This window comes from Cyprinus carpio, chromosome A13 (assembly GCF_018340385.1).
Source record: "Cyprinus carpio isolate SPL01 chromosome A13, ASM1834038v1, whole genome shotgun sequence".
NCBI lineage: Eukaryota > Metazoa > Chordata > Actinopteri > Cypriniformes > Cyprinidae > Cyprinus > Cyprinus carpio.
Window position 1 is genome coordinate 30,433,339 of NC_056584.1, and position 19,755 is coordinate 30,453,093.

The 19,755-nt window shown below is 37.0% G+C and overlaps 1 pseudogene; it reads right to left on the bottom strand.

The window, feature by feature from the left end:
* Positions 1 to 1,254: 1,254 nt before the first annotated feature.
* LOC122147324 lies at positions 1,255 to 19,427 on the bottom strand (annotated as a pseudogene).
* Between the last annotated feature and the right edge of the window lie 328 nt (positions 19,428 to 19,755).

Consider the following 19,755-nt stretch of genomic DNA (forward strand, 5'->3'; position numbering starts at 1 on the left):
GAAAGGAACACATCATATACCTGGAGCATGCTTTTTAATATAGGATGTGTGTTTTACAATACATATAGGATGAAGAAATGACACCCAGCTTACATACCCAACCTCTGAGAGCTTGATGAGTGTTTTTGTAATTTACGAAATCAAAAGAGCTTCATGTATCCAGACCAAAACCAAACAAACTGATCTATATACCAAGCGAACGAGGTCCTTTGTTATTATTGTTTTTTTCTTAAAGTTCAACTCAGTTTAACGTTTTTACTTGGTTCGAGTAAAGAAACTATGTTCAATGTTATTATTAAACACATGGTTTTAGATCTCAGACATGGAAAGCAGAACTTTGCTCCAGTTGCTGGTTTAAGTGTGGGTTTTCACACACATGGCTTTTGGTACAGACTTGTGGAACCATGAGAGGTGTCTGTACACAATATTGGTTTGAAACAGGAGAACAATGTGGTGCATGATTAGTAACCAGTATATCATGACTGAGAAAGACAGGAATTTGAATATTGATCGTATTTGATATTGATTAAGCCAGACAAACCCCCAAGTTAAAAGTCTTTTGTAAAGATGCAGGCATTTATGTATGAGTACAGGACTTGTTTTTGTGCACTCAGGTGGCTTTTCAGTGATACCTTTCTACTAGCTGTTCTCAATAATGTTTGCTTCACAGATGGTTTGCCTCCAATTTTGACATTCCTCAAGGCCATCTTAGAGCAATGTGAAATTCAAGAGGTCCAAAGTTTTCTTTCCCTAAACAATAATTCGCATAACACCTTTACCAAAAAACCAGGTCCTAGTAGATAGAACCAACAAGTAATAATTTTCTGTCCACAAAGAAGGTGAAAATTTTTCGTTTTGGTGTTTTAATATCCCAGTTCTGCCATGCAGAACTTATTTGGACCAATGAAGGTTCACTGTGGGCTATGACGGTGCCTGTTCCTATTGTGAATTTACTTGGAAGAGATTGGTTTAATCAAGTCATTTTATCAAGGCCCATGTTAGCATAATGCTTTGCTTCTCTAAGTTACTCATACACATTCTGTAGAAAGTTCAACACAAAATTCTAATCCGAAGATTTGTAAAAAATTGGTAAAAAAAAAAACCGACTTGTTCATACTGTCCCTGAAACAACATTGGTTGAAATTTAATGAAATTCCTGATAAAAAATGTGTCCTGTTAATTGCCTCAGTTTTGTCTTTATTTTTCGGTACAGTTTAATGGCAAGACAACAGAAAAGCTGCAGTCTTTCTCAGTTTCTTAAAGGACAAGCTCCAGCAACTGGTTATCGTCCAGCAGGTCCAGAGATAGGCAGTTCGTGGAGCGCTGGACGCAGGATGAAGTTACTGTCTGGACACACGGGCTGGACGGGAGTGTGGAAGCCCAAACGTGAAGCTGACGGATGTTGTCTGGAAACGCTGCTTGTTCCCAGAGGGAGAAGGGGGGAATACAGTCGCACGTCGTCCAGGCTCAGACTGTAGCGGTCTGGGGTGGGGTTACGAGCCTTCTGATTCGAAACCTGTAATGGGTGATGAGAGCAATTAAGTGACATGATGAAGGAATGAAAAGGCAAAAGACGAAGATGACCGAGACGACTGCAAACCTGTTTCATGCTATCTGGATCACAATGGTCCATTTGAGCGTTGCCTGTAACTGAACTCATTTGTAGACCTGGAAACAGATGTTACAGTAAACAGGATCAGATTTATATTCTCATCAAAGACTGCAGGTAAAATATTGGTTAACTGTATTTCAAAATTGTCAAAAAACGACATTAATGCTTTAAGGCCTAATGAACAGATACAATATTCTGACACATTGATTTCTGGTCCCATCTATTTACATTCAATTTATACATTCCCATTCAAACAGTTTATGAAAGAAATTATACTTTTATCAGCAAAGATGACTTAAATTGATAAAGTGACAGATATGACATATATCGTTTCAAAAAATAAAAAGCTGTCTTGAAATTAAAAAAAAAAAAAAAAAAAATAAGTGTTATGGTTTCCACTAAAATATTTAGCAGCACATCAAAAAAACTTCAGCCTTGGTGAGCGTTTGGTTTTAGAGTTCTTTCAAAAACATTAATAACAAATAAACATTAATTGCATGACAACTGCTTAATAATATTATATATCAATCATGCAATTAAAATATATATTAATATAATAATATAAAATATATAATAATAATCAGCGCCATAATAAATTATTCTATATAATTATATTAATCTTGCCAGTAGTGGTATGCATGCACTTTCTCCATTATTTAAACATTTACCATGCTTTTAGTAACTTTATTTTTTCGTTATGCAACAATGAAAAATTAAAGACTTGATCACAAATGAATCAGAAACAGATCAGTGTAGATCAGTTGTCAGACTGGATGTGTCAGATGTAGAACTGTTTGAAAGTCACCTAATTTGGATTGTTTTGTGAGTCATCACCTTTAAATTCGGTATCTGATTGGATGGTGGAACAGTCGACGGACACGCCCTCCAGCAGCTCAGCCAGTCGCAAGATATCCACAGGGTCGTCCACAGAGACCTCCCCGGGCTCCTTCACCACCTCCTGCAAAACTACATTGAGATTTCATCACAAACTCTCCATCATGGGCTAATCTGTGCTTAACCTTGTCAAAAACTTAACATGTGTGACAAAATATTTAGTCTTTTATTGTCAGTGCGAACGTGACATTTTGCAAGTCAAGCTGGCTGAACAAAAAGACTAAATAACTTCAGAACAACCTCTACAGCTTCACCTACGTCTTTCTAGAATTACATATGCAAGGAATCCCAGCAATGCCTGTCTGTCAGCAGACCATGTTAAATTGATAAGCGGGACATTTTACACTGTTGCAAAACAACTGCAAAAGTATTATACTAAATATCACTAAAGACTAAAGTTGTTTGATCCTCACCTTCCTCCTGCCACTCATCTTCATCAGTCTGAGCTTTGCTGCTCGTGTCGATGCCAAAGGTGTGTGAGGAGCCGGTACTGACAGCAGAGATTAAGGACTTTTCCTTCTCCTCCATGGAAACCATCTCTACGGAGACTTGTCTGGTGTCCGCCTCAATGCCAGAGCTGCTGGTGGAGTGTCGAGAGAGACGGGGACTGCCCTCGCTGCACGGCTGATCCAGGTCTAGCTCATCACTGATGTATGATTCACGGTACCTCTTCTTCTCTGGATCCGAAGACGGAGAAAATAATATTTTGTCAAAAACAGCCCGACATGGTTCAATAATTCTGGGACTAAAAGGGTGATTCTCACAAACACTTTAACACATCCAGGTCTTATTTCAACCAAAATTAATGAAAAAAAATTCATAAACTGTATATTTCAATAGGGTAACCAGACGTCTCTGTTTTCCAGGGACAGTCCCAGTTTTGGTGGTTTTCTAAAGTTATAATTTTGTTATACTGTTTTGAATTATTTGCTCTTTGAAACATTTTATAATATTACTAATTTGATGTTTTATCATAACTTTTATTATGTCTTATTTTCTTATGTCCCCAGTTTTTCATTTAAAAAATCTGTCCCTATTTTTCCATTATAAAATTATATTTACTTGTAAAGCGCTTTTCACAATACAAATATTTCAAAGCACTTAGAAAAATGCTTGCTTCATCAAATATTGCGCTCAAAAGCCAGATGTCACTACTAGGTCTCCATCACTGTTTTCTGGCGAAGTATCGCGTCAAGAAGCGAGTGATGTAAAAGCGCGTAAAAATCTGGGAGAAACAAAATCATGCTACAAAAGCAAGCGCCTTGAAGGGGGCCTGCCAGCAGATGAATGTAGTGGCGGACACGCTCTCTCTGACTTTCCTCAAAACTGCGCCAGGTGTTTTGAGTGCAGGTTACGCAAACTGAGAGGTACATGTGGTGACAGGAGACTTAAATGCAGCAGAAGATGCCGGGGAGCGAAGGCCCGGAGACCGTGTAGTACACCAGCTTCTCGCGGAGAACGGAAAAACCATCCGGGCTGGATCTCAAAACTTCTTCTTCTTCCCTGTAGAAGAGAAAACAGAAAACAGAACCTCAGTATTTGTAAAAAATTACTTTTAATGTCACAGTGATCAAGCAACCACAATTCAAATCACTTAATGTAGTTCAGATAAACCAACCCAAAATGACTTGGAATAGGGAGAAAATGTAAAATGGTAAGGTCAAAATCAGTAACATTAAATGTTACCAAAAATGTGCGTCGGCCCAGCGTTAAACCAGGGGAATCATACAGCAGATCCGCAATTGTTGTGACCTCCTGCAACAAATAAAGGTGGAAAAAAGGCCTCTGTCACCTGAATGGTCACCTCACAAGTGAGAATCGTTAGAAAATGAAATGGCTCAATCTGATTTCACTAAAACGGTTCAGGTTCCTTTATATTCCATTACAGATTCTTTCTTTTATTACTTTTGAGAAATCCAAATAATTGGTGCTATGTTCTTAATAAAAGCAATAAAAATATAAGTTTTATTTACTTAAAAATAAAAAAATTAGAGCATTTCGATTTTGAATAATTTTATATTGAGTTTACAATAATATTTATATTAGATATCAAATATTAATATTTATATGAGAAAAACTGTGCCTTAAGTACACATAACATTTTTCTAGAATTTTATCATTTGTTATTCTAATAGAAATAATACATGGTTCATTCCAACCAAAATGATTCAGGCTGCATTTACACTCTAGTGTTTCTTTAAAATGCATCCCTGTTTACTTTGGCTACAGTTTACGCCTGTCGTTTACTCTGCTTATGGCATTTTTCGTCCCTCGAAAACTGAGACTTTCGAAAATGATGCATACCACCCCGTTGTTAGTTCGGAAAAACTCTGGGTGCCTTTCAGTGTAAACGGACCAAAACGGAGACTTTTGAAAAATGATGGCGTGCTCCAACATTCGGCTCTGCGTATCCTTGACATCATTCCATGTTGACCTGCATGAGTGGTCATGTGACAATGCGTTTTCTGTTGTGGTATGTAATGGAGATCTTTTTTTGAAATCAGTGAAAACGCAATGTAGAACGAGGATTGTTTTCAGTTTAAAAACAAAAATGCACTAGTGTAAAACAGGCCCTCAGTCCAGCATTGTTCTTAAAAACAGACTGACAATCCCAGATCTCAAACCCACCTCTTACTACAAACCTCACTTCTGTTCCACAAATCATTTTGTTATATCCGTTGAAATATAAGCTTATTTGGCAGTGAGTGAAAGGAAGTAAAATACAAATCCTGTTCTTTATCAATGCAGAAGAGAGCCCCATTGCAAGGTTAGGGTGGCATTTACCTCACACACACTGGGGCTTTGATCTCTTAGACACTGGGGCCTCAGTTTAATCCAACCCTGGAGCTTAAACTGGGCAGATCAGAGGGCTTCATGGGAAAGGCCTGGCACTCCGAAATCCCTGTTTAGGGACTGAACCGTCCTAATACACTCATTCCAGTCAGTCTATCTGACATTTTTGATTAGCACCGCTCAAATAGAACACACAGACTGCACAACAAGTAGGCTTTCACACTGCTTTGCAGGTCCAAAAGCAACCAAATTCCTAGTTTCCACATGAGGGCGTTGATTTCATGTGATGTGCAACAACTACTGTTGTGATGTTGCTGTGTCCAGTTGTGGTTGCACTGCATCAATTAGATACAAGAAGTAGTTTTCCTATTTGTTGTGCCTCACTCGATTCTGATACACCAACAAACCTGAATACACTTGCATTCCCTCGTAGAGTGATTCCAGGAGTGCGAATCCTTTCTCTCTTTCTTGTCCTACAGGAAATAACACAGTCTTATATACAGTCCACTAATAATAAATTAATATATATCTAATATTGCATATATAAAATAATAATTTTAATATTAAAAATATTAATATATGTTACATATTAATAACCTATATTATATGCACCAGGGGCACAAAACTGAATACCGTTGTTGTATAAGTTTCTTATGCTACACCCAAGCTGCATTTATTATGATCAAATACACATTGATATTGAAATATAACTACAATGTAAAAATATCTGCAAGGGCAATTTAAAATTCCTAGTGATAGTAAATTTTCAGAAGCCATTACAATTTTCAGTGTCACATGATCCTTTTAGAAACTATCATAGCATTGGTTGAGCTTCTGTTGTAATATGACTGAATCAAGCAGACTGCAGTTCCATCAGGGGCCACTAGTAGTGCAGAAATTACTTCACTTTTTTTAACTACTGATGAAAATATTTTCAAAACCTCCCTACATTCCACAGCTGAAAATGTCTTGACCTACAGAAAGACAATGCGATAACCGTGCTTGACCTCTGACCTTCTGTAGGCGATAAAAGGTGACTGGACATCTTCCAGACGGGCAAGATTCTCTGATAAAGAGCAGGATAGCGTCACGTGAGGACATCCCGCGCGGCTCTTTATGAACCATGGGCCCATGACACAGCAGGTAGTCAATTCCACGCTTTGCCATTATCTATAAGAGAGCAGACACGGGTCATGTGTGATTATAAAATGAGTGTGGGCTCTCAACATGCTTTATTAGACTTAAATGTAATCAAACCCCTGCTGTAAAAACACAAAGAATTTGCTGGTTTGGTGCTTTTCAAAAAATACTAGTCATTCAGCATGGCCTTCTGGTGAAGCTGGTTGTCCAAGAAATTCTTGTTAGTTAAAAAACTAGCATACAAGCATCCAAAAAATACAACAAATTCTGGACTTTTCAACTTAAAACTAATCTTACTATGATTCAAGACAAAGTAAGCACTGCCTGGTTGGATGCAAATGTATATCATTGTATTTTATACACTCTAATGAAGATTTACCCAGGGTGGAAAGTATTCTTTGGGTTGGAAATACGCAGCGTGTCCCTGACTCTGGCCGTCTGAGGGGTGGTCAGAGTGATCGGCCTGCAGGGCGAATCCTGCCAGCTGGAAATACACTTCCTCCTGCTGTCAGGCATTCTGAGCGCAGGACACGCCCCCGCAGATCATAGTAGTACAGTTTTCTTGCTTTACTTCACTGAGAACATAGGAAAAGTATATGAAAATAAATTTTTGACAATAATTTTTATAATTCTAATTCCAAATAAGATCCTTGTTCTTGTGAACTTTCCTATTCATTAAAGAATCCTTCAAAAAGGTGAGCACTGTTTCCTCCACAAAAATATTAGGCAGCACAAGCTGTTTTCAGACATTGATATAATAAGAAAGCAAATCCTCAAAATAAAATTAACAATTTAAAATAAGGAAAATTAACCTTAACAACAAAAAAAAAAAAAAAAATTTAAAAGAAATTTAGCTTTACCATCACAGAAATAAATAACATTTTAAAATATATATTAAAATAGAAAGTGTGAAAATATTTCACATTATTACTGCTAAATAAATGCAGCCTGATGAGCATGAGAGACTTATGGCAAAAAACATTAAAACGGCCCCTAAACTTTTAAAAGGTACTGTATATCAAACAGAAAAAATATATAATTTTTTAACAATGAAATGTTTCGAAGAACTCACATCAAACCTAATTTAAGATTTTAAAATAGAACAAAATAAAGTAAATTCTACCATCCATTTTCTAATCTTTAGGTAAACTAAAACCAACTAATCCATGCACAACTAAATATGACACATAAAAAATACATTTAACAAAAAGAGACTATCTTTGAAAGACAGCTTCATCTCTTCAAAATCCTCTAAGAAAATCCTCCACCCATTTCCCCACATTTAATAAAAACTCTAAAGTTAGGCTAAGTTTCATTACATGATCAGCTTGACAGTTACACCACACCCAGATGAGGGAGGAAAATTCTTCCTAATGAAAACAGCTTTCAAAGATAGACCACATTAAAACCAAGACCACAAGCCCACTCAAACTGGGCACACCTGCACCCCTCTGATTAATTAAAACTAAATGCATGAAAGATGCCAATGAGCCGGTTCCCTCCCCTTCAAACATTCGGGAATCTCTGGCCTGTGTCTTAAACCAGATAAGTCTGCCGTTCTCAACATAGTACTGGACCTTCAGACAGAGCAGGGGAGGGATTGACCTCCCCTCTGTGACCCCCTGCTGAGAGAAAGAAAGGCTTGACTCAGGTGTACCGTGGCAACCCCCCCATTATGAAGTCACTCCCACATCCCAACCGGCCAACTAGTGTTTATCTTTACTATCATACTGTAACCACCCTGATTACCACAGGGACATGCAGGACATGGTATAGTGAAACTGGAGAAGAATCACCAACATCTATCACATTGATGAACCATATGTATTTACAGCTATGTAAAAGAACACCATGGTACTACCATGATGATAATCCCATAGTTGTTTATACTTTTTGGTAATTTTTTTATAGTGTTAATGATGGAGGATCGTGCTATGCTCACCTTCCCTGAGTCCTGTTTCCATTCCTTAGGGAAGTACTTCTGGCAAGTTTCTCTTCCAAGTCCAGAAAGATGTGCTCATTGTCTAAAACAGCCCAGAAAGTGACACACAGGAAACAAGCGTAAATGTTCTCAGCGCAAGCAAAACAATGGCATCATGTGAATTCATGCATGAAATCTGCCCAACAATGACCTCAATTAGGAAGACGGCTGGAATGAAAAGACCCGTTGAGCCATTGGTGAACGCAGGCCCCCGGTATGCAACAGCCCCAACCACAGACAAAACTTACCCCAGTAAAAACTAGCAGTCTCATACCAGAGCGACTGCGATATTGCAAAGAATTCTAGCACTTTGAGTAAATCATGGAAACACTTCTAAAAAGGAGCTTGTGCCAGAATGGAATTAAGATGGTTTAAAATAAATGTCACAACAGAAAATTAAAGAAGATTTAGCTAAAACCAAGAAATGGATTTTATTTCCCAGATGTGTTAGCAACGTCCTTTTTAAATCCAACAATGGTCCATGATGTGATTTATTTGATTTGTCAATGTGACCTCTTTAGTATTTGTAATATGTTCTAATATACTCTAATATGCTGATTTGCTGCTCAGGATTTTTTTTTTTTTTTCAGGATTCTTTGATGAATAGAAAAGTTCAAAAAGAACGGCATTCATTTGAGACAGAAATCTTGTAACAATATGTTGATTACTTTTGATCCAATTTAATACATCCCTATTGCTGAATAAAAGTTTTAAATGTAAAAATTATATACTTCAGAATGGTAGCGTAACCACTATTAAGCAGCAAAAGCGTTTTTTCAATTATTGTGTAATTATTCAACAAATGATTAGTGGATTATGACAATTCAAAATAATTCAAAATGAAGTTTTAGATGCTGTCAAAATTCTGATATTGTATGTTTCAGTATCTATATAAACACAAAAATGCTGTATGTTAACACTTTGTTGTTATGTTTGTTTTTACAAAGCGCCAAGTTTCTACAAGCACATTCCGTTCTATTTATCCATCCTTTATCGAGAAATTTGCTAACTTTTGCACCACTAACTCCCTTACTAGATGACTCAAATTCATTTCTGACTCACTGTCTCTCTTTATCCAGGAGTTCATGACAAGAAGGTTGTGACCCTGCTAAGCAGCTCAGCCAATATCAATTGCGCTCTCCGCTGAAGTGGTGAATCATGAGGTGATTCCAGGCTTAACAAAAGTTAATAAAGCTTTGATTCCAAGCCCTCAAGGAGTCCCTAACCCCTCAAGTAAAATAAAAACAAAGATGCTCTTTGTCGCAAGAGAGGGTGACACAAAATCATAAAGGGTATTCCAGGGACGGAAGAAGCTGGTATGAGGCTTTTATTATATGAGAGGAGTTGAACAGGGGAGAAGAAAGAGACTGGATAGACAAACTCCATCTTAGAAAGAATAAAGAAAGAATCAGTAGAAAGAACCTGATCTGAATTTGGCAAAGAACAAATATTCCAGATGCTACATTAATTTTTAAATGGGTTTTAATTAACATTTCCTGGGGAATAAAGCATGTTTGTGTCTTTAGCCCCCCTCTGCAGATGATGTCATTCAGGTGCAGTGCAAACATTGCTTGAAAATGGCCAAGACCAAGAAGGCCTTGAGCTGTAAGCATTTCCATTCAGTGGAAGACAAATAAACTCAAATAATGGATTACAATTTCAATTTACAGTACACTGACAATACACACAAGTCCTTTAAGATAACACATATGAAAGGTTCCTTTACATCATATATGGTTCTCATAAAGAACCTTCCCAGCATCCATGGAACCTTTCTATTGCATAAAAGGTTTTTACAATGGAAAAGTTTCTACAGGTTATTAAGAGGCTATTTACACATTAGAACACCTTGGTTCTTATAGGAACTGTTCACTTAAACATTCATTCTCTGCTATGACATCAATGCAAAACCGCCCCCTTCTGGAACCTTTACAGAGGTTGTACACTTCCATTGGAAAGAATCCATCCGGTACTTTTGACTAAATTCAATCAAAGTATGGTAGCTCTTTAACCCCCGAGAAGCTTCCCGCAGACACGATGAAACACATCTTGACCCGTTGCTTTCAACTTGGAGGAAAAAGAAAAACACATTTGACATTGAATGAGGTATAAAACATTATTTTGAAATGCATTCGGATTCCTAAATGCATGCATTCAATGCAATACAACCACAAATATGCACATTTTATATACTGTATATTACAAAATATGGCAGTACAGCCATAAATGGAGTTTTGCTTTTTTGTCATTGACAGATTCACGTGGAAACAATAAGAAGACATACTGCAAATCAAAAATTGGAAAAATCACAAGAGCTGAATATTTACCCCCCACTTTAATGTCCAATGGCCTCCTTTGGTAGGGAAGGAGGGGACACATGCCTGTCCTCTCTTGTTTTGAGTGAGGGGACAGACATGGCCTATAACAAGCGCATCCACATACATGGTAGCACAACACACATACAGTCCCCCCCCACACACTCCCACTGGCCCTTTCTTTCCTCTTTCCAAGTTGATTTGCTCACAGGTGTTGGCTCCTTCATTTTTGATTTATCTGCAAAAGAGACACAAACAACCCAGACTCTTCTTCAGTGCAAGTGTATAGGATTTTATGCCCATCTTCTCATCTGCCAGGTGGAGATCATATTTTTGAGAGAAGTAAGAGCACTCCTGGCTACTCATATTCCATCCAAACCACAAAACAAGGCAAAAAGAAACACTGGGTTAATTAAAATGTCTAGACTGTTCCCCAGCGAAATGTTGAGGGAGGTCTGTGAGGTGGAATATGAGGTTTTAATCACCGCTCTCATATTTCATACAAACAGTTCAATCATGCAATAAAAGCTCATGTACATTGCACAATCTGCCCAATTAGGCCAGTTGAGTTGATTGTATAAACACAATTATGTAATAATGGAAATTAATACTAAACTTGCAAACAATAAGTCTACGCCAGATTCTATGGTGAATATTATTGGGTGATCTTATGTTTGTGGACCTTCAATTTCCACCTGCTCTAATTTTTTTACTAAACCAAAAACATCAGCATTGTCCTGTTGATACAAAACTAACCCTTTAATTTGTCATTTTGCACTCATTCTATATAATGCTGTACAGTGACCCCAAAAATGTATTTGGACACTTAAAGAGAGGGGTCATATGACATTGCTAAAAAGAACATTATTTGTGTGTATTTAGTGTAATGAAATGTGTTTATGCGGTGTAAGGTTCATCAAAACACATTATTTTCCACACATACTGTACATTATTGTTTTTCTCCTCTATGCCCCGCCTTTCTGAAATGCGTAGAATTTTTACAAAGCTCATCTGTCCTGAAAAAAGTGAGGTGTGCTCTGATTGGCCAGCTATCCAGTGAGTTGTGTTTAATGGTCCGACTCGATATTGTTTTTTTTGACAGCCAATGCCAATATCTTGCAAAGCAAGGGGGTCGATAGATTAATTAAATAATTATAAAGATATAATAATAAAAAAAAAGTAAGAAATTTGAAATCAATTGACAATGGATTAAAAAATATATGTAAAATAATCATACTTTTACTTTAGATGACAAAGTATTTTTTCACAAATATATAAATATTTAATACAAATATAATTAAATTAATTTTAATATTATAATATAATAATAATTTATAATAATTTAATTAAGTAATACCTGTAACCAACAGGGCCTCAGTATTCTGGGAAATTTGTGTGCATTGGGAATCATATTTTTCAAAATAAAGCCAAGGTAACACTCATTTTCAATACAGCACACAGAGAAAATTACATGAATATGACAGTGAGCAAATGCATAAAGTGCAGCAGAATTTGAAATCTGAGTTTAAAAAGTTTAAAGCATTCAATTAACCGGGACCCAGAGCCATTCACCACTTGAAACCGTGATCATGCTGGATAAAATGCACACTTCACAAGATCTCACAGCTGACAAGTTTGCAAGGTTTGTGATATTAAATCTTCTACTAGTCATTCAAAGATTTGTTCAAATGATATAAATGCACACACATCATCTCAGAACATGACTGGCCGGCATCAACACAAGGACCTTATGAATCAAAGTTGGCTGCCTTCTTTCTCTTTTGTGCATGAACATTTAAGTGAAAGTTATGCAAATCTACTCTACACAGTGGCGTGGAGCATGTGGGGAGTGAGCGAAGCGAGAGGTTTTTTCAAGGGGGTGTGGAGGAGTCTTGAACCCTTATAAGAAGATCTCTTTGGGTGGCGACTTTTGAGCCCATGCCCCTGGTAGGACTGGCCCCATTTTTATGAACAGTTTAGTAACATCTCAAGCTGCAACTTGAAATCGCATCATATGGCCCCTTTAAGCCTCACACTTATACCACTATGAATGTAATTGCAACCTTATTACATTACTTTTGAATCAAAAATGATCTTTACACAGGTGTTCCAGCAAAAAGTACCATCAGGCTATCCAGGCTATAGATGAATTAGTTTTTTTTCATGGGAATAGATTTGGAAAAATTTAGCATTGCATCACTTTCTCAACAATGGATCTTTTTGAAATAAATGGATGCCTGTAAAAACATCACAGTAATCCACACAACTTCAGTCCATTAATTAACATCTTGTGAAGTCAAAAAGCTGCATGTTTGAAAAAGTAGAGCCTTGAGCCTTGGTTTTAAGTTCCCAAACCAAGGCTCTAGGTTAATCTCTCAGTCCTCTTCCATAATATTGCTTTCTAAGTAAAGTCGTGACATTTGCCAAGTATGGTAAGCTTATACTCGGAATTGGTGCTCTGCATTTAACCCATCAAAGTGCACACACACAGCAGTGAGTAGGGAACACACACATATACTGTGAACACACCCAGAGCAGTGGGCAGCCATTTTGCTCCAGCCGGGGGAACAACTGGGGTTCAGTAGTGCCTTACTCAAGGAGCACTTCAGCCATGGGTACTGAGGGGTGGAAGAGAGCACTGTTCACACTCCCCCCCTCCTACTCCTGCCAGCACCAAGACTCAAACCTGCGACCTTCAGGTTACAAGTCAGACTCTCCTAACCATTAAACCACAGCTGCTCCCAGTGAAAAAGTGGTCTTGTCTGAATCAGAGGAGAAATATGCACAGATCACACAATGTTTTAGTCCAAAATAGTTCTTAACAAATATGTTTGTGGATTTTGAAGTGAGAGGACAACAGGGAATGGACTTTTTCACTGAAGGAAGCATTATTATGGATTATGGACAGTATTTTGGTCAGAGTCAAGTTTTTTCTTACAAACATGCATTTTTCAGTTCATAAGATGTTACTTGACGGACTGGAGTCTGGGGATTATTTGGATGATTGTGATGTTTTTTTATCAGCTGTTGAAAACACATTCAGATGGCACTCATTCACTGTAGATGATCCATTGGTGAGTAAGTGATGTAATGCTATATTTCTTGAGATCTGTTCGAGAAAATAAACTCTCTATAGATTCATTAGCTATTGGCTGTTATAATGCTGTTTCTCTCACACTGTGTTTACAGTGGCGTGTTTAACTTCGCGAGATTTAGAGAGCCACAGTAATGTCAGTCCACACCTGTGAATCAAGACATTAGGCTACTGTTAACCGCTACAGCCTCAGGGGAATCCAGCTGCTAGTCCTGATTTCTTTATTTTGATCTATGGATATTGTCTCATTTTTATAAATGGTATACAGAAAAATAAACACATTTTAGTCTCCCTGACAGTAAATGATAATGAAAGTACAGTTAAAGACTGAGATATGATGTCAAAGGAATAGTTCACCCAGAAATAAAGTGATTCTGTAAGTAACTTACTCCATGTTGTTCTAAACCTGTTTTGACTTCTGTGGAACACTACAGGAGATGTTAGGCAGAAAGTTAATGACATTTCCTTTTATTGCATATTTCTTCCATACAATGACAATGAAGGTTGACTCACTAAGTTGTCGTTCTGCCTTTTTGTGTTTCACAAAGAATGACAGCTCATCATTGCTTTTGACACCAGAAACAAACACTGAGTGAAACTACACACCTCTAATGATGTTATTTCAAAGGTGTAATGAAAGTAAAAATACAGACATGTAAGAACAGTATATAGGACCAATATATCATCCAGGCCAATAATTCATTCTCATTTTGAAATTATTTTCTTCCATTAAGATAAGCATCATCTCTCCCTTCGTACATTCTTTTGTTGGATGGCATTCAGTTCAAAACATTACTTCTTTGTTTGATGCTTTCAAGACTATCAACCTCTCTTCTGCAGTATTTTTGACAAAGCCTAATCTAAACATGCCAACAAACAGCTAGTTAACCATGGTACCATTTAAAAATCAGAAACAGCAGATCAATGCCTTCAAACTGGGGTCAAACAAAACCAATTGGATAAAGGCTACATCCACATGAAGCCAGAGGCTTTCCCTATCCAATCTTTTTTTTTCCTCTTGTCTCAAGAAATATCTGTGTCCATACAAAACCAAGAAACTGACACAGAACGATGTAGTATACATGCCAGACCAGTATGTGGCACTGTAATTCTGCCAAATAGATGCAATAAAAACAGACAAAGAAGACTTGGACTATGCGCATAAACCTTGTGTGCGGTATACAAATGACATGAAACAATACAATTAGGTTTTATCTGTGTTAATGTTAGTTGATAAAAAGACAACCGTTCAGTGTTTGTTCATGTTTTGTTGCTGTTATGTGATAATAGCGTTGTCTGAATTAGAGGGCGAGATGTGGCTGAACACATCATTGGTTTCAGAAAATATACCGGATTCGCTGTGCCACAGACGAAAACGCGCAGGGTGGCAGCGTGTTTCAAATTTATCCACTCTGGGACCGGTTTCAGCTAAACGCAATTCTCCGTGTGGACAGGGCCTAGACGGTCTGAATACCATAAAACCCAAGGACATGATCAACAGTTCAAGAAACAACACTGCCCTTGAAACTTGCATCGTTTTTGCCCAGATCAGCTGGGCATCCTAATTTATGAGCCCTTATATATTTACATCCCAATTGTATTTGCTAATATCATGTACATATCAGCAGTAAATCGGCACCAGACATTGTCAAACTGCTCATAATTTATTTAGAGAGATGTCAAGAAACTCATAAACAACAAGAAGAGAAATAAATTCAATGGCAATTTAACACTTATCAAACCAACTCAACCTTCAGTCCCGTTTATACAACCTGAAAGTGAATGAGACTTGCACACCTCCACAAACATTTCCCAGGAGGTCATGGAGAGCATTTGCCAGCAACCACAATTTAATTACAAGCTTCAATTTCAGTCTTCATAAAGGATACAGAAGTATCATATCAACTAAAGTATCGATTTTATGTAAAATACAGAATATTAAGTCATTATTCACTGATAAACTCAATCTCCTGTGAGCGGTTAACCACTGTGATCAAATGATTGAATCAATATCATATGTCAGTTTGTGAATGAATCATTTAGATTGGGTTTGTGAACCAGATGAAACAAATTCAAAAGATTAATTGAACATATCAGACTCAAAATTGGTACTTCTTTCGTTAACTAATGAAGTTTAATGAATAACTCCCTGTCCATCACACAAAGATATCATAAGACTTACAGTAAAGCAAACAAGTCATTTAGGCTTCATTTAGAATCTTTTTGCATCCTTGCATTCAAGCTCGAAAGCTTCAGTTACTGCTCACTGTATTTGCAAGAAAAAAAAAGACCTCAAAAAAAGTCTTCCAAATGTCTCTTTTTGTTTTCTATAGGGGGAAAAAAGGTACTCAAACAACTGGGTGAATAAATGCTGACAGAATTCTCTCTCTAATTTTTTGTTTGATTAATTTTGTTTCTATAGGAGATGAGTTTAGTTGGTTTGGTTGAAAATGGTCACTCTAAAACAAATCAAACTCTCAGGCCACACACCTTCTCTGGAGAACAACAAATTAAGCTTCTAACATTCTCCATTCTAACATTCTTCAGACTGTGAAAAGCAATTTTTCTCTGCAAGGACACAGACAGATAAACGAGGATCATCACTCAAGCCTTGAAGCAAGAACAAATCTTCAGCACAACCACACCAACAGATTGCGGGCTATGCTTCTCTCACGATCCCAACACCTCTGAAGACATGCAACATCACGGTAAGTCTGTCAATTCCAGAACAGATTCCGTGAAAACAGATTCAGATAAGCCTCATGATAACAGGTAGGCTACTTGGTGAGCTTGTTTGTTAAGGAAATATTGAGAGCAATGATGGTGTATCAAAGCATAAATCAGGCACTTCAAGCCGGTTTTCCACCCACCTGTGGCTGTGAAAAAAACACTCATCATCTCGTCATGAACCAACATAACTCTTTGTCCGTTGAATGTGCATTCATGTTTAGACTTGTCAAAGGGTGAGTCTGTTATATCCGCAATTTACTTCCAACCGATTTCCTTTCTGTACCACTCACACAGTTCAAACTAAAGTTCAATTCAACTATGTTTAATCTGTTCAAAGGCTGTATTTTTTCATCTATGAACCATATTTTGTAGTCTTGTGCATTAAATCCAGCTCACCGTCTTTACTAGTGTCCCCATACACTATAATCTCACTATTAATAAAAAAAAACAACATCAACATCAACTTCATGAAACTAAAACTAAAAGTAAAAACACAAACAAAAATAAGCCTAAATACCAAAAATAGAATATATATATCAATCTGAATTATGTTAATGACTAATGAAAAGTTAACCAAAGGTTTTGCACTCGCTTATATTGCAAACAACAGTGAAGGGGGCATCTATAGAATGAAAATAAGCTCAACTGTAACGACTGTACATAGACAAAATGCTCAATATATGCAAAAATGATCAGAGATTAAGCTTAAAGGTGGAATATATGACAACATTTTGTTTAAAACAAATTGTAAAGAAAAAATGATTAATAATTATATTATTATTTGTAAAAACAACAGCAACAAAACTATCAACTTTCATGGTCAAATCAACTTTAATGACTATGAAGAGATAATTGCTCAAAACGACCATAAATCAATTAGTTTCTTTGACGAAATATTGCAAAGGAAAACAACAACAAACAACAAAGTTACACGAGTCCAAATGAATGAAGGAACCAGTGTGCATCTTTTTAAAGATTTTTTTTAAGTCCCATAACTGTAGTTAAAATAATTCTGTACACCTGCTGAACTATAACTAGCTCCAGAACATAGTAATGCCACAATGTTATAACTAGTGTATTACTTTCAAATGCTCTTAAGAGGTGAAAAATGCACTTACCGCTTATTAAAATCGCGAGAGCACGTTTGTTTTGAGGTTTGATGCTGTTGTAGTAGAAGTCACATAAACACATGCGCGCTCACTGACTGACTGACGAAGAGAGAATCGGAGCTGCAGATCGGACCGAATCACAAATCACCGCTGCGGAGGTGAGGGGAGGTTTCATACACCGCACTAACAACTAACACATTACTACTAATTTAAATATGAAGCATTTGTCAGCGACGACAATCAATGCACAATAAAACTGTGAAATAGTGAGTGGAAAACTGTAAACCCTGGTTGTCCGCGGTTAAAATCTATATAAACAAACTCCCCTCCGCCAAATTCATGAATATGTATGACCCTCCTTTAAATTGATATACAACAACAGTAGTCTGTGTGAACGTGTCTAACTGTACACGTTCTATTTTGTTGTTGCTGTGATGAAAGAATGGAGTAAAGTTTTGTATAAAAACCGAGTAAGTGTAAAATGCATTACTCACTCTAGGTATTACTACAAGCTTGTTTACTGGTCTTGTGAAACACGTCGCTTAACTACAAAAATTCACCATGAAAAAACTGCTTTCGACTAAAAACGTAGTTGATCATCGAACTATTAATGTTTTTGTAAGCTTCTTATTATAGTCATATAAATAATCAATTTATATGACTACTAATAAAAAATTTACAACTTGTCAAGGATCCTGGAACCTTCTTTTCACCAGTCATAAAAAATAAATTACATCAAAGAACATGAAACCTCTTGCATTCTTAAATAAATACATAAATTAAAATGTTAATAAAAAGTTAACACCGATATTGTAGCCTTCTTAGTATAGTTATTGTTAGACGTCTTGACATAAAATAAAATGTTAGACTATAATAAGGTTACAAGCTGACAAGGATCCTCTGAAACCTTCTTTTACCACAGTCATAGAAATATATATAAATAAAAGACCAAGCTAAATAATTCAATAAACACATAAAAATTATTCTGAAACTTTGCATTGATTGAAAGAAAGCCCATATTAGTTTATGATTTAAAAACAGTAACAATATCTGTAGTAGCTACATTATTTTGGAGGAAATTATAATTATTTTCCAGTGAAATATGGTGAGTGTGATGCATTAATTAATTAATGAATTAATGGCCAGCTGTGTGTAAAACTGTGCAGAAATCAATTTTTTCTCTCTCTCTCTCTCTCTCTCTCACTTCAGCAGTGTTTCCTCTTCTTTAAACAACAATGAAATCTCTGGACCTGCCTGGGTCAGATTAAATCCATAACAATCAGATTACTAATCACTATCAGCTGAAACCTGTCTGAGATTACACCTAATTCATGGCAGCGGAGACCACGCCATCCCCAATTAACCCCGCTGACATCTATCATACTGCAGAATAAGGGATGGCCGGCTGTTTTGTGGGTGGATAATAAGGGTCTTTAAGGCTCAGGACAGGCCATTAGGGATTATCCTCTGTTTCCATTGTGGCCAAAAGATGGCCCCTGTCTTGCCACTTTCAGGCTTCGGTGAAATGCCGCTCCAGGAAAATAGCTGTGTTTCTGTTTTTCAACCACTGACCCCTAAAAGCTGTGATCCTATTCACAGACCTTCGATCTCTGAACTTTTTCTCTGCCGGGAGCCGCAAATGACATCATCCCACCATCACCCGTCCGGCACTAGGAGTGGAGTCTGATAGACACGGGGCAGTGGTGCCTGTGCTCAACACGCTGCTCATACCATTCAGGTCCGTTTCAGCCGCATCCATGGTGACGCCCACATTGTTGCGATCAGCTGGTTTTCAGGGCACAGGCCACACGAGAGGCAAAAAGCACAAATGGATTATCACAACACAACTATTATAACATGATCACAACATGCAAGATCCCTACACAATCAAAAAAAAAAAAAAAAACGGCAAAAGTGTTAGAACTAAACACCTCGGAGTTATACTTGCACTGATCTTTTACGAATAGCACCTTAAAATCTTTCACCTATTGTAATCACCCATATACACTAAGGTTATTACAGTTAATTAAAACTAAAGTCCAAATAAAATACGATAAAAATAAAACCTACTTATTTAGCCTAAACCA